This window comes from Lissotriton vulgaris, chromosome 4_1 (genome assembly GCF_964263255.1).
Source record: "Lissotriton vulgaris chromosome 4_1, aLisVul1.2, whole genome shotgun sequence".
Lineage (NCBI taxonomy): Eukaryota > Metazoa > Chordata > Amphibia > Caudata > Salamandridae > Lissotriton > Lissotriton vulgaris.
The window spans coordinates 1,147,059,915-1,147,072,711 of NC_141691.1; positions in this window are offsets into that span (position 1 = coordinate 1,147,059,915).

Sequence of the window (12,797 nt, forward strand, 5' to 3'; positions counted from 1 at the left end):
TAATGTATGCTGGGTGGGCGTTCCCCGCAAGAAAGGGTTGTAGGAGTGGCGCAGTGAAATCAATGAGATTTCGCTGCACTACTTCAAGAACGCCAAAGCGACAAAACCTTATGCCTGCCTCATGACACAGGCTCTTTCCCATTGCTGGACTTTCGTCTGTTTTCAGACACACCCTAGCAATGTGCCACTTTTGGGCCGTCAGATATGTCAATCTTACTGACATATCTGTCATTCCTTTGCGAAATGATGGGCCATACAGTAAATATGACGCATCATTCGTGTCGCAAGGAGGGCGCACTGAGAAGTGGTGCATTGCTGCTTTGTCGCAGCGATGAAACACTTCTCATAAATGAGGGTCTAGACTTGCAATCTCAACTTCTAGAAAACGCTGAAGACTTGCCTGTTTGGTTAGGTAGCCTTACAAGTTCAGCATCTAGAGACCCTTGTGCATGAGGCATTCTTTGCAAGTGCAGTTAATCAGTCACCAATGTCTGCCCTGGAATCATAAAGAGAATCTCTCCTGCTTTGGTCTCCGAACTCTGCTGGAAGCTGGTACACTTGACAAAAGTAACATTCCCAAACCACAGTGGGATCTACATGGGTCAAAGCAAGATGGGTTCAGCACAGCGCTGAATGCCAGTTTTTACGCACATGCGGAGCAGTGCTTAATTTGAGCTGGTGGTTTTCAGTGCTCCGCACCGCCACTTAATTGGTTTCCAGTGCTCGGTACCCGCACCTAATTCTCAACACCATACATTGAACAGTCTACCACATGGTGGCACTGCTCATCGAATTTAGAGATGAGCAGAAGTATGGTTGTTTAGTAACACAATATACATTAAAAAATTGCTAACACCTATCTCCCCATTTATTCCTTTAGCTTTGGGGACCTGGAATAATTTGAACTGTCGCATTGACATGCAAGAGAGATGGTTAGTAGTTGTTTTGGCAGCAATGACAAGGGTGACGGGTGGTGCAAGCTGCAGTTGCCTCTTGGTTAGAGCCCTGGCACTTAATATTTTTCAAATTAAGCACTACTGCAGATAGAAAATTACATCGATTTCACCCCGCTGTTAACCGAATTAGAGGTACATTTCCAGACAGTACCACTCAGAATCAGTGAGTAGGGATTGACTCCTTCACTTCCTGAGGAGTGCTGTGTAATCATAAAGCACCATCGCAGAGAAATATTGGCCACTGTCGAATTGGTCAGTCATTTTGGTGGTGCGAGCTGACCATCTACAACTGCCTTTTTGGGAGTACTGAGGGGGCAGGGAGGTGTAGCAGCAGACCTGAAAATAGGGTCACTCGGCACCTTGGTTTTTTAGGCCCCAATGTCACAGAAGGAGTAGTGGTAATTACGCCATCTAATGGGTGGCATGGAATAATCTATGCTTACTCTAAATGTTGAACTGGCACTCCCCCGGGGCCAAAAATCATTGAATGTTCTGGAATAATATTTTATTTTCAGGTTCTTGCGACATTCATGGATTGGCTGAAATTGCTATTTCTTTAGGAAGCATGTATCAAGAAATCATGCATGGCTGCTGATACGGTTAAAATATTGATTTCATATTTCTGCCTTCAGACCCCTTAGTAATGCATTTGTAACTTCTGTAAATAGGTAATGTTACTTTATGACAGCTGATTTATTTAGAATGGTGTAATGAGACCCGGCTGTAGTGTATTCTGTTTCAAGCATCACAACCCATGGCTACGGCTCTCAATGAGAAAGATAATGTTTGTTTTATAAATGCATTTAGAGCACCAAAATCAATAATCAGCTATTAATTTCCAGTTTTTCATAGATGTTTTTTTCACCAACTATCTGTCTAGTGGGAGGAATAATTAATGTGCGCTTTGGAATGCCTGATAAGATGGCCTTTGTTGGTGTGCCTTTCTTTATTTTTTGACACTCATCAGTGTAAAGTAAGACCCATAAATATAAACTAAGGGCATGCATTTTACCTTTGTTAGAAGTTGTTCGCTAATATTTCCATAATACTTATTACATTATAAGCCACGGGGAAATATTTGATTGGACTGATTCGTGGTTCGATGATGAAAATAATTATGATTACAAATCCAAAATAAGGTGGCATATTATATAGAATTTAGGTAGAATATTAGCAGAGCATTAAAACCATCATATGTTAATGTTAATGTTAATAAGGATTTATAAAGCGCAAGTACACCGGGTGCCTTCATGGCGCTGCCAGGCTCAGAATGCTGTCACTGAATTACCTAATTGTAGGCTTGCAAAAATAGCCATGTTTTAAGGGACTTTCTAAATTGTAGAAGGTCATATGCCCTATGCCACGTGTATATCTGTAGGAGTTTTGTATTTTTAATAGGAGGACAGATTTTCTGCCTGAGGTTCCCTAAAATTACAAGCACTCTGAAGGTTTTTTAATAGATTTTGCACGTACATCATTAGGTAGAACATTGCCTCATTGCAGAGTTACAGTATGTCTGGATAGTGGCGAGCATTACTCGCCTACATTTGCTGCAAGTGTCTTTAATATCTCTTGGTTTGTGCTAGAAATAACTTGTGTCTTGCGTACTGTAATGGCAGAGTGTCTAAGTTTCTTGGCATTAGTTTTCAGTGGCAGCTCGCAGAGGTAAGAGCGGTGAGCGGTGGGGTGGGCTGGGGGTTGGCGGAAGTCGACAGATGACCGGAAAAGTAATATTACATTTTTTCAAAAAACACTTATTTTGCGGGTGCCGCATCGGCGACGCTGCGATGCGGTGAGCGCAAAGTAAGTGGTTTTACTTCTTAATTGTTTAATATTACTTATCGTCCCCGCCCCACCGCTCTTGCCTGTACGAGCCTCTTCTGTTAGTTTTTTTGATTAATTCTATTATGATGACCGGAGCCATTTTTGTTATTTTGTTTTACTTCTTACTCATCTCTGTTTGTATATCCTGGTCTTTTATCACTATGGCCTCAACTACATGTGCCAACGTGTTGCCCAACGCGCCTGTAATTGGAAATAATGGCTCTAATTGGATTGTGACCTCAAGGGGCATAACAGGGCTTTGTGGTGATTCAGCAGCCAAGATCTGCAGGTGGAACTCCAGGGGGAATTTGAGTTTTACAAAGAGAACCGGAAGCTGAATGACCTTTTCCGTCAGTAATACCTCATCTCTCAGCAGCCCACCAGGTCCCAATTGTAATGCCCAATAATTGTGCCCTCTGGATTTACAGTGAACCACAGTATTGGTAACGCTGGGAGGCTGATTTCTCATCAAACTCTTACGCTCCACCCAATGGTGCCTCCAACAACTTTCTATGTGTAGAATAGAGTCATCTCTGTGGAATACATTTCTATTTTAGGACTGTTTTTCAGGCATGAAACTTCTTACTGGGTATCACTGGCATTTCTATTTTATTGTAACTTTTTTGAGCTTTGTTATCCTGGGCGTGGCATAATCCCTCTGCCATTTATTACAATGCTCTAGTGTTTGCACACTTCCCAACAGACACATTTTGTTAGTTTCTAGTTGCACTACAGTGTTCTAGCACAAGCACTTAACCTTTGTGTGTTCTTTAACGTTGCCATAGAAGGCCTGTCTCCCACGTAAACCACAAATGTAACTGTTCCTTTAGTGAATCATTCCTAGTGGCACTGTAGGAATGCGTTAATTCATCGGATTTCCTTTGTATTATCAGGATGTTGCATGTCACTTCTTTGAAACAGGCGGAGATCACGAACTGTGTATGCCCCCTGAGAAATATTAATTCCCACATATGTTTGTGTACCCGCCCTTTGACGAATTAAGAACTGTTTTTAATATGTACTTCTTGGAATTGCCTGAATTAAATGATATGTGAATTTGAATACCTTGTTTTTCTAACGCTTTAAAAACCAAATATGATGCACTTCTGTCTTTTTTTGCTGCTAGAGGGGTTCGCTTTCTCTGATGCCGCCTGGGCCGTCTGAGCACTAAGATCACGTCACCGACCACTGGAATTTTTTACACCACTATTTGCGCCGTATCATTGTCTATAAGGGCTTGGTATTGGCTAGTGGGCGGTGCAAATTGAGGTACGAGAGCTACGTCAGACTGGAAAGACGCCCTCTAATGGCTGTAAGCAATAAGGGGGAGGAGTCTGCCACTCCTATTTTAGTATGGCGGCAGTTTGGCCTAAGTCAAGCTGATCTACCTCTGTCCGCGACTTGACCCGACTGCGGCCAAAGCCAGCCATTATGCCAGGTTGGCCCAGACAAAAGCCAAAGAATAGGATGTTTGGCATCTGCATTAACCCCTTCGATGCTTGTGACAAGGTCAACTCGTCATGGGTGTTACCTGCACTGTGCGTTTGACGAGTTGACCTTGTCACAAACAATGGGATTTTAAAAATTGCAGCGCACCACGGGAATATGCTGTAGCACTGATGCAGTTAAAAGGTATGAGGAGGAGTGGATTACAGGGTGTTCCCCTTTCCTCCTTGACTGTGAGGGCCCTATCACTTGTGCTTATTGTAGTCAGAGTTTGCCTCTCGCCACTGACAAGAGTTTCCACACTGGGACTCAAGCTCCGATCCAGTCTGGCTTCAAGGCTGCCTTGATTAATGTGCCTTCTGTACACAATCATGCATTAGACATCTTTAACTTGTTAGAATAGAACACATGGGATGCACTTTTCCTGACAGAAACTTGTATGAATGAGGAGTATTGTCCAAACCTACAGCTAGCCATCTGGGATAACTTAATTTGTTTGGATGTGGACAGGGTGGGCAAGAGAGAGTGGGGTTTGATATCATTTTTAAGAAGTCCTTCAAGTGTAGAACCTTTGGTCTGGAAGAACCTAAGGCGGTTTCATTTCCTGGAAGCCCGGCCCTCTTTCACCCTAAAGCATGTGTAAATGGGCCCGAGCATAAAGCAGATCATGTTGCAGGTGGTTTTATTTCCAATGTAGCGGTACAGGGCCATATGAGGGCTCAGTGGCTCGAAGAACTTCCACCCTGGATCAAAGACTAAGACATTGGAATAAGGTCTCAGTTATGGATCTTAAAAAGGCCCTTGTTGAGTCAAGAACTTTGCTTTCGGGTAACGTAAATGGCTGTGGCCCGCCCACCAGTACCCATGAGGGCTACTAGGAAGGGGCTCAAAGTCGGCTTAACCAGATGGTTTACACAGGATCTGGCCCTGGAGAGAGCGGCTTGTAAAAAGCTTGAGATACTGTAGCATCATCATTACATACAAGAGGATAAAATCTGCCATAAAAGGCCATTGTGTACCACAGGAATATTAATATAGCACACGAGTCTTATTATACTCAGCAAATTACAGAAGCTGACAATGATAGCTGGAAATCTTTAAGATTGTCCCTTGTTTTGCTGACCCCAAAGCAAATACCCCCTGTTGGAACTAGGTAGCCTGGCCTAGGGCAAGACTAACATTTAGAGGCACAGTGTAAAGGTTGCAGACCACCCAAAAGTAACTTCACGCAATAGCACTCAAAAAGAAAAACACTACACCAAAATTATATGAAAATACGTACTGCTTTATATAAAAATAATATTCTCTTTGTTGTCAAGTATTCGTAGCTCACATATCAATAGTTCAAAACATTTCAAATCACTTTTAGAATCGGCAGTTACACTTTTGAATTTAATAGCAGATTATCACGTTGTCTTTAAAGCAGTTGCTATACCCTTGAACTCCTACTACACTTGTACATTAGGATAAACTGTGCCTTAGAATCAACCCGGTTATTTATCACTCTGCTAGAACCTTGGGAGGAAAAACCCCAGCGCCACCTAAATACAAGCAGATTACCTTTCGAGATTAAAGCACAAATCTTATTAGTAAGGGAAATTACTAGAGTCCCTGCTAAGGCGCTACTTAAGTCACCAACTTTTACATTATATCACTTGAGGTTCCAGCATTTAACTAGGCATCGTTTTTAAACAGGTTTCAACAAGGTTTATACTTTATAACTAAACTCCGTACTTGCAATAACACCTTTGACCTGTATTACAAGTTATCACCAGCTCTTGTAGTTGATTACCTCTAGATAAGCACTAACAATATCTGGCAGGTGACCCTTGTACCTACTCAGGCCAGTTAAGTACCAGGTGTATTTCTCTTTTGCTCCTCAGAGCTTCGATTCCACTCAAGGAGGGGCAAACTGTCTTGCACTGTCAAGAGCCCTTGAAGTTAGTGCTGCCCTGTGGGGGAAGAAAGCAGACGAACAGGAGGCCTAGTCAGTTCTCCTGCGCCACCCCTCACTCTCCCCAGCTTACTTGGTTGCACAGGCAGCAGGCCAGTCCTTCGCTCTCCTGCCGGGCCCTGAAAACGCTCCTTCCTCGGTGGCTGGCCTCCCCGCCCCCTTTCTCACCAGAGAAGGCTCAGTCACTTAAGCGGCGGCTCCTCATCTGGAGGGATCTGTCCCTCGGCGCGCAATGGAGACGCTTCTCCTCAGCAACGAAGCCCTCGTCTTCCTCCACACGCGAGGCTTCCGCGCATGCGCGAGGGTATAGTGTTCCTGCACTGGGCCTGCTCGGTCTTAGGCCCCTCCTGGGAGATCGAACAACGCGGATTGCTCATGCGCGAAGGCGCCCTTGGGTAGCGGTTCGCCTTGGCTTTTCCCCTGATACCGGGACGCTCCTCCACAGCGCGGCAGAAGCGCGGAAGGCGCCCCTGGGGTCCCGCTCGCAAAAGGGAAGCCTTGCCAGTCTTTCCAGACTCAGTGGATCCCGGGGGGCGCTATTCCATAGAAACTGGCACCCCACACCAGGGCTTCTCAGGACACAATCCTTCCTCAGCACCCAGAAAGGTAGGAACAGCGCTATTTCGCTTTTGCACCCAGTTCCTTCATCGCAAAGTCCTTTTCCTTGCTTAATCTGGTTGGAGACTGGGGTTTAGGGATGAGGGATGTCCTTTCTGAGTCTCTTTCTGCTGGGCAGAGGACTGCGCACCGCAGCACTGCAGTCTCCTTCTCCTCAAACTTCCCCTGTACAGTTTGGACAAGGGGCAAGCTAGGCGCCCAGGGTCTCCAGTAATCCTTCACAGTGGGGTCAGGACAAATAACCCAAAAGGGGGATTTTGAGGTGACAACCCAAGGCAGCGTCCCTATCTAGGAGGTCAACCCTATGTCTAACCTCTCCCACCCTTGGCTACAGCCTGTCCTCCAGCTGACTTCCACAGGTAGACAAAATGGCTGCCCCGCATTCCGCCTTATATAGGCAGCCCTTCAGTGGTCCAGAATGGACCAGAAGGTTCTGGAATGCCCTATGTTAGGCTATGGCCAGGTTCTGTTGGTGACAGTTGGGGCAGTTGGTGGCCACCATTTTAGGTGGTGCCAACTTTCCTGTCGGAACAGGCCTCTGGGCCTAAGGTAAAAGATTATGAGGGGGGGAAGAAAACACCTATCCCCCTGACCAACACCTACAAAAAGTCAGTAGACACAAAAATTAACAAGGGTATGAGGGGCAAAAAGGGGACAAAATAAATAATAATTAGGAGGGACTTCGCCAAAAAGCCAGACAGGTCTAACACGCGTCCCCCCCAGCTGAAAGTGGGGAGAATTACCCAACCCCTTGGGAGTCCTCTTCACTAAGGCGGAAATACCTGGAGAGACCGTCTGCATTGGCGTGGTCCACTCCAGGCCGATGTTCCACCCGGAAGTCCATTCCCTGTAGGGAGATGGACCATCTCAACAACTTGGGATTTTCCCCCTTCATTTGCATCAGCCAACGAAGGGGTCGGTGGTCGGTCTGAACCAGGAAGTGCGAGCCAAAGAGGTATGGCCGCAGCTTCTTCAGAGCCCACACCACCGCAAAAGCTTCCCTTTCAATGGCACTCCACTTCTGTTCCCGGGGAAGCAGCCTCCTGGATAAGAAGACTACAGGTTGATCCAGGCCCTCTTCGTTGAGTTGCGATAACACTGCCCCAATGCCATGTTCTGATGCATCCGTTTGGACAATGAACTCCTTGGAGAAGTCTTGGGCCCTCAGGACCGGTGCCGCACACATTGCCTGTTTCAACTTTTCAAAGGCTTGCTGACAAGCCTTTGTCCAAACTACCCGGCGAGGTTGTTTCTTGGAGGTGAGCTCTGTGAGGGGCGCTACAATAGTGCCATACCCCTTCACAAAGCGACGGTAGTATCCTGTGAGGCCCAGGAAAGCTCGGACCTCAGTCTGTGTCTTGGGGGGTTCCCAGGCCATGATTGCCTCAATCTTCGCCTGTAGGGGCTGCACAGTCCCCCTACCCACCAAGTGTCCAAGGTACACAACCGACGCCTGCCCAATCTGGCATTTGCTGGCTTTGATGGTCAATCCAGCTTGCCTCAGGGCCTGGAGAACGGCCTGCAAATGCTGCAGATGGTCCTCCCAGCTGCTACTGAAGACAGCAATGTCATCCAAGTAGGCAGCAGAGAAACTCTCCAATCCAGAGAGGACCTGGTTCACCAGCCGCTGAAATGTGGCAGGGGCGTTCTTGAGCCCAAAGGGCATCACACAGAACTGGTAGTGTCCCTCAGGCGTGGAGAAGGCTGACCTTTCCCTGGCTCCATCTGTCAAGGAGATCTGCCAGTACCCTGAAGTGAGGTCAAAGGTACTCAGATATTGGGCAGCTCCTAGCCGGTCAATCAATTCATCCGCCCTAGGGATCGGATGAGCATCAGTCCTTGTCACTGAATTCAGTCCTCGGTAATCCACACAGAACCTCAGTTCAGGTGTGGTGCCTGGGGGTGCGGCTTTTGGCACGAGCACCACCGGACTGGACCAAGGGCTGTTGGAAGGTTCAATTACTCCCAGCTCTAGCATCTTGGCAACTTCTCCATGTATGCTAGCCTTCACCTTGTCAGACAGCCGGTAGGTCTTGGACTTCACTGGTGGGCTGTCTCCTGTCTCCACATCATGGGTACACAGGTGGGTCCTTCCCGGGACAAGGGAGAACAACGAAGAGTACTGCTCCAGTATCTGGCGGCAGTCTTCCCGTTGCTCAGGAGTGAGAGTGGGAGAGAGATTCACTCCCTCCACTGACCCATCCTTCTCTTGGGACGAAAAGAGATCTGGGAGAGGATCGCTTTCTGCTTCCTCTCCCCCGTCAGTCACCATCATCAGCATGACTTCGGGCCTCTCATGGTGGGGCTTGGGTCGGTTGGCGTGTAGCACCCGTAGGGGCTGTCGAGGGGTCTTAAGGTCCACCAGGTATGTGGCCTTACCCTTCTTTTCCAACACCTCAAAGGGGCCTGTCCAGCGATCCTGGAGGGCGCTAAGCTCTCCAGGCTCCATCACCCACACTTTCTGTCCAGGCTCCAGTTCCACCTGGTGAGCGTTGTGGTCGTACCACTCCTTCATGACTGCCTGGCTGGCCTCCAAGTTGTCAGAAGCTTGCTTCCACAACTTCGCCATTTGGCTCCTGAAGGCCAGCATGTAGCTCACCACATCCTGGGGGGGTTTCCTGGGAGATTTCTCCCAACCATCCTTCACCAGGCTGAGAGGACCGCGTACAGGGTGCCCATACAGAAGCTCAAAGGGGCTGAAGCCCACTCCCTTCTGGGGCACTTCCCTGTAGGAAAAGAGTAAACAGGGTAGGAGGACATCCCATTTCCTCCGCAGGCTCTCGGGCAGACTTCTGATCATGCCCTTCAAGGTCTTATTGAACCTCTCAACCAGTCCATTTGACTGGGGGTGATAAGGAGTGGTGAACCGGTAGGTCACTCCACACTCCTTCCACATTGCCCGCATGTAAGCTGACAGGCAGTTGGTCCCCCTGTCGGACACAACTTCCTTGGGAAATCCCACTCGGGTAAAGATTCCCATTAGGGCTCTTGCCACTACAGGTGCAGTGACTGTCCTCAGAGGTATTGCCTCTGGGTACCGTGTGGCATGATCCACCAGTACCAGGATAAACCTGTGACCAGCTGCTGTTGGTGGATCCAAAGGCCCTACAATGTCGATGCCCACCCTCTCAAAGGGGGTGCTAACGACTGGAAGTGGTTCCAGGGGAGCTTTTAGCTTCACCCCTGTTTTCCCACTGGCCTGGCAGGTTACACATGTCCTACAGTATGTGTTGGACGCCGCTTTCATCTGAGGCCAGTAAAAGTGGAGAACAAGCCGTGCAAAGGTCTTGTCCTGGCCTAAGTGTCCTGCCAGGGGTATGGCATGAGCCAATTCCAAAAGAAAGGCTCGGTACTGTTGCGGGACTACCAAGGCCCTCGATGAACCAGGCGAGGGTACCTTGGGTTCACTGTAGAGGAGTCCATCCTCCCAGTAAATATGGTAATGTCCCGTAACATCACCTGCTGCTTGGGCTTCAGCCTGTCGCCTCAGTCCCTCAAGGGTGGGGCACTCCCTCTGCCCCTTACAGAATTCCTCTCTGGTAGGACCTCCCTCCACATGCCACTCCGCAGGGATGGGTAAATCCTCCAGAGAGTCTACTTCCCCCTCCACGGACTCCTGGTCCACCACCGCAGGTGGCCGATCTGTCTCATGGGGTGTGGAAGCCGGAGCAGGCTTTCTCTGTCTCCGGGTCTGTCCCTTCTTAGCAGCGGGTTGGGCCATTGTTCCAGGCTCCAACCCAGGCGAACTCCCTCTCCGGGCAGTCGCAGACCGTGTGCTGACACAGGCCCAGTCAGGTGTACCCAGCATCGCAGAATGCGTCCGGTATTCCACCTCTCTCCAAGTGTTGTGTTCCATGTCATTCCCCAACAGACAATCGACTGGCACGGCAGGGCTTACGGCAACTCGAAGTGAACCTGCAACCCCCTCCCACTCAAAGGGAACCTCAGCCACTGGATAGTGGCCCATTCTGCCGTCAGCCATCGCGGCGGGGTGGAGTACATTAGGAACAACCTGCTCTGGGGACACCAGCTGACTTCTCACCATAGTCATGCTGGCTCCTGTATCCCTCAGAGCCTCCCCTCTCTGGCCATTGATGGTAACCCATTGCCCATACTTTGTAGTATTTGGGGGCACCTGGATCTTTGGCACCATCTCCCGCTCTCCCAGGGACACTAAGGTGACACCCGCCCACTCACCCCCCTTATCTAAGGGCATCTCCTCCCCGAGCGCTACACTAGCTACTCCCGGTGACTTTCCTCCGGTGGGAGGGGGTGGTCTCTTTGGGCATCTGACATCTCCCTTATAATGTCCAACACCACCGCATTCAAAACAGTGGAGAACCCTGGGCTGCTGGCTCTGGCCAGGATGAGGGTTCCGGGGCGGGTTTGCCCTAGGGGTGAAACCTGCTCCCTTCCCTTGGAAGTTATTTTGGGGACCTTTAGAGAACTCTTTCTTTTTCTCCCCCCCCTCCTTCTTCTGGGGGGCGCCCTGTCCGGCTTTTTGAGATTCCCCTCCAGTCCCCTTGGTGGACACCCGGGTACTTGTCCAGATGTCCGCCTCCTCTGCAAGCTTCCGGGGATTGGTCAGCTTGCTGTCTACCAGGTGTTGGCGCAGCTCGGGAAAACATTTCTCGAGGAGGTGTTCTCTCAAAAACAGATCGTACAGCCCCTCATAATCCTTTACCTCACTGCCCTTGACCCAACCCTCTAAGGCCTTTCTGGCGTAATCAAGGAAGTCCACCCAGTTCTGAGTACCCATCTTGTGGCTCCCCCTAAACTTCTGTCGGTACCTTTCTGGGGTGAGCCCGAACTTCCTCAATAACGCCAGCTTCATGGTGGGGTAGTTTGTCTGTTCCTCTGGATCCAGGGCCAGCAAGGTGTCCCGACCAGCAGGAGGAAGGAGAAACTTGGGGGAGGCTTGGGCCCTGTCACTGACCGGCCTAGGCCACTAGCAATTTGAACAACAAAACAATGACCGGACAGTATTCGTTTAGCGTCAAAGTACACAACCCTAATGTAATAAATCACTGGGTTGGACAACCATTTGTATTGATTGACTTATTTTTTTATATAAAATCTTTTTGCAGAGACATTTTTGGCATCAAAAGTTACACCACAACATTACATGAATTTACAAACAACACATTCTGTGAACTCAACAAAAGATCAGAACATTACAAAAAACAAAGAAATTGTCATCATTAATAACAAAGACAACTGTGAAAAGGCCTCAAATTAATCACTTTACAGAGGCTCCAATCCTGAATTTCTAATGGACAAGGGGAATATTCTAAAAGTAAACCTCCTTGTTACAACCATCACGAGACACATAGAAAGGATACCACATCAGGTGCTTAGGCTAGGAAAAACATAGGAACAGTGAAACAATTCCAAAATGGTTTTTTCTGTTAAATCCTAGCATGCCCTAATAGTTTCGTGTCTCGGAGGTGAAAACGTCGACGCGTTTCGAACCCAATGTCATTCAACGGGTTCTCCTCAGGACAGGGACTGGGGGGTCGTTGTCACTTATTTGTGAAACGGGGAACCTCTCCCTTGACAGTGGGCGGATTCGCCGCTATACAAGAACGTTGTGCCGGCCGTGGGTTGAATCTCTCCGTGTTAATCTGGGGACTTTAAGCGTAGCAGATAGATCGAATTAGGCGCGTGGGAGGCGGCGGCCCCCGCACGGGCTGGCGTGTTTTCAGCGCTAGATACTGGCTGCAGCGGTCCGGCACACGATGACTTCCAAGAGACTGCTTGTGGTATCCTTTCTATGTGTCTCGTGATGGTTGTAACAAGGAGGTTTACTTTTAGAATATTCCCCTTGTCCATTAGAAATTCAGGATTGGAGCCTCTGTAAAGTGATTAATTTGAGGCCTTTTCACAGTTGTCTTTGTTATTAATGATGACAATTTCTTTGTTTTTTGTAATGTTCTGATCTTTTGTTGAGTTCACAGAATGTGTTGTTTGTAAATTCATGTAATGTTGTGGTGTAACTT